Genomic DNA, 4,077 nt, shown 5'->3' on the forward strand with positions numbered 1-4,077 from the left:
TTTTTTTCTCAGGATGGCTTTGTCAATTCGGGGTCTTTTGTGCTTCCATACAGATCTGATGATTTTTTATTCTATTTCTTTAAAAATGCCTATGAGATTTTCATGGGGATTACATTAAATCTATATAATGCTTTAGGTAATATGGTCATTTTAACTATGTTGATTTTTCCAATCCAAGAACACTGAATCTCTTTCCATTTCTTTGTATCTTATTTAATTACTTTTAATAGGGTCTTGTAGTTTTCATTATATAGGCCCTTCACATGTTTCATTAGATTTATTCCCAGGTATTTTATTCTTTTTGTTGCAATCGCAGAAGAAATTATTTTTTCTACTTCCTTTACTAACACTTCATTATTAGAATATACAAACCCTATGGATTTTTGAACGTTGATTTTGTATCCAGAGATTTTACTGTATTTGCGTATTGTTTCTAATAGTGTTCTTGTGGAATCTTTAGGGTTTTCTATGTAGAGAATCATGTCATCCGCAAATAGTGACAGTTTGACTTTGTTTCCTATTTGGATGCCTTTTATATCTCTCCTGTCTGATTGCATTTGCTAGGACCTCCAATGTTATATTGAATAACAGTGGCGATAGTGGATAGCATTGCTTTGCTCCTAATCAAAGAGGGAAGTTTTTTTTTTTTTTTAGTTTTTCACCATTAAATATAATATTGGTTTAGGGTTTGTCATAGATGAACTTTATTATGTTAAGGTACTTTGCTTCTATGCCGATTTTGTTAAGTGTTTTGATTATCAGTGGATGCTGTATCTTGTCGAAGGCTTTTTCTGCATCTATGGATATGATCATATGATTCTTATTTTTTTTATTTGCTTATGTGGTTTATCACATTAATTGATTCGCATATGTTGAACCATCTCTGTGCCCCTGGGATGAAGCCCACTTGATCGTGGTATAATCTTTTTAATATGTTGCTGTATTCAGTTCACTAGTATCTTATTTAGAATTTTTGCATCTGTGTTCATGAGAGATATTGGTCTGTAGTTTTCTTTTTTTGTGTTATCCTTTCCAGGTTTTGGTATCAGAGTAGTATTTGACTCATAAAATGAGTTCGGAAGTTTGAGGAGAATAGGTTTTAAATATTCTTTGAATGTTTGGTAGAGTTTACTGGTGAAGCCATCTGGTCCTGGACTTTTACTTTTTGGTAGGTTTTTGATGATTGTTTCAATTTCCATACTGCTGATTAGTCTATTTAGATTTTCTAGATCTTCTTGATTCAGTCTAGGAAGATTGTATTTTTCTAAGTACTAGCCCATTTCTTCTAGGTTATTCAATTTGTTATCATATACTTTTTCATAGTACTCTTGTATGATATTTTGTATTTCTGTGATGTCAGTCATAATTTCCTCTCTTTCATCCCTGAATTTGTTTATTTGTGTTCTTTCTCATTTTTCTTTAGGGAGTATAGCCAGAGGTTTATCATCTTTATTAATCTTCTCAAAGAACCATCTCTTCATTGCATTTATTTTTTTATTCATTTTTTTGTTTTCAATATCATTTATTTCTGCTCTAATTTTGATGATTTCTTTTCTTCTACTGACTTTAGGTTTCATTTGTTCTTCCTTTTCTAGTTTTTTAAGACAAATAGTTTGGTTGTTTACTTGGGCTCATTCTTGTTTTTGTAGATAGGCCTGTAATAATATGAACTTTCCTCTTATGACCACTTTTGCTGTGTTGTTTAATCTCCATGTATTTGTGGTTCTTCCTGATTTATTTTTGCAGTTGATCTCTAGTTTCAAAGCATTATTATCAGAGAATATGATTGGTATGATTTCAACTCTCTTATGTTTGTTGAGGCTATCTCTGTGTCCTAGTATGTGGTCGATTCTTGAGTATGTTTCATGTGCATTAGAAAAAAATGTATAACCTGCTGTTTTGGGATGGAAGGCTCTGTAAATGTCAGTTACATCCAGTTGGTCTAATGTATCATTTAAGGATGTTATTTCCTTATTGAGTTTCTGTTTAGATGACCTTTCCATATCTGACAGTAGGGTATTTAGGTCCCCTACTACAATAGCATTTTGGGCTGTTTCAACCTTTAGTTTTGTTAGCAATTGCTTTACATATTTCGGGGCTCCCTGATTGGGAGCATAGATATTAATAAGGGTTATATCTTCTTGGTGAATGATTCCCTTTATCATTTAAAGTGTCCCTCAATATCTTTCTTTATCTTTTTGATTTTGAAATCTATTTTGTCCTACGTTAGTACCACTATTCGAGCTTTTCTCAGAATAACATTGCTTGAAATATAATTTTCCGCCCTTTCACTTTGAGTCTATATTTGTCTTTGAAGCCAAGATATGTCTCCTGGAGGCAGCATATGGTTGGGTTTTGTTTTCTGATCCAATCTGCAACTCTGTGCCTTTTTATTGGTGAGTTCAGTTCATTTACATTTAGGGCGATTATTGAAATATGAGGTCTTCTTATAGCCATTTTACCTTTTACTTTCTGGTAGCTCAGTGTTTCCACTGATTCTTTGTCCTTGTGTTTCTGTTTTCTTTATTTTGGTTGGCTTTTGTGGGTTTTGCCTCTGGTTCTTCTTGTTTTATGTTATATACTTCAGTTCTGAAACTTTGATGTGTGGTTACCATGAAGAATATGAAAAAGATAGTTATATGTATACAGTCGTCCATTTTCTTCTTCATGTGTCTTATCTCCATTCCTTTTTGTGAATTTGAATATTTGAATCCTCCTCTTTTCAGTCATTGTTATCTCAGTTTGTCCCTATGTATGTTGAATGTTCATTACTATCTTGCTATAGCTATTCTCTTCTTATTAATTAAGCCTATAATTCCCTGTTCTTATAAAGGATTTCACTTCTCTGTTTCTATTTGCCTAATGGTCACTTTACTCCTAATTTTGTTTTGTTTTTTTTTTTTTTGTCTTTTTGTTTTAGGTAAACTGACCTCTTTTAGTATTTCCTGTAGTGCAGGCCTCATAGTGGTCTTAATTTCTCCTTCGTATCTAAAGGTGAGCTTAGCTGGATACATTATTCTAGGCTGGTAGTTCCTTTCACTTAGTAGTTTAAATATTTGATTCTATTCCTTTCTGGCTGGTAAGGTTTGCGCTGAGAAGTCCGAGGATAAGCTAATGGGTTTTCCATTATAAGTTACCGTTTTCTTCTCTCTGGCTGCCCTGAGAATTCTTTTACTTTGATTTTTGATAACTTTAATACAATGTGTCTTGGTGAAAACCGTTTTTGGTTGAGATAATTGGGTGTTCTGTTGACTTCTTGAACGACAAGCTCCAGCTCATTCCTTAGATTTGGGAAATTCTCATCCACTGTTTGTCTGAAAATACTTTCTAGCCCTGGCTCCTTTTCCTCACCTTCGATAATGCCATTATTCTTATGTTTCTTCTTCTGATAGCATCACCTAGTTCTTGAATTTATCTTTAATTATTTTTCATTTTTTCGGTTTCTCTCTTCTTCTTTCTGATTTATTTCTAGATATCTGTCTTCGATATCACTGATCCTTTCCTCCATTTGGTTGACTCTATTTCCCAAGCTTGCTATTTCATTTTTCATATCTTTCAGTTTGCTCTTCATCTCCAGAAGATTTATTCTGTTCTTCTTTTTGAGAGTTTCAATCTTGCTCTGCTCTTCTAGTTGGTTTTTTTTTTTCAGTTCCGAAAATTGTTGATTTTTTCAGAAGTAACATCTTTAATTCTTTGTTATTTAAGTGGCATATTTCTATATCTGTAAGCTTATTTTCTAACAATTTTTCTCTTTCTTTCTGAGATGCCTTGTCACCTTGGTTGTTCATGGTGTTGAATGGACTATTTGTTTACCTGGACATTAACGGAAGTGTATTCTGCTGTTTTTCCAGAAAGCAGATTTATTATATAAAGGTCACTCTGTAGCTTCCTGCAAATAAGGTGCTTTTCTTTTGGTTTCCAGTAGATAGCATCTAAGCCTCTTGGATCCCTGCTTTATATAAAATCTTAATAATGCTTTTTAAATTTTCTTGTAGATATTTAATCATGCTCACTACCCTCAGTTTCAGTCCCTGTCTGTGTCAGTGACAGTCTTGGCAATGTTTGCTCAGATCTCCC

This window comes from Pteropus vampyrus, unplaced genomic scaffold (assembly GCF_000151845.1).
Source record: "Pteropus vampyrus isolate Shadow unplaced genomic scaffold, Pvam_2.0 Scaffold57, whole genome shotgun sequence".
NCBI lineage: Eukaryota > Metazoa > Chordata > Mammalia > Chiroptera > Pteropodidae > Pteropus > Pteropus vampyrus.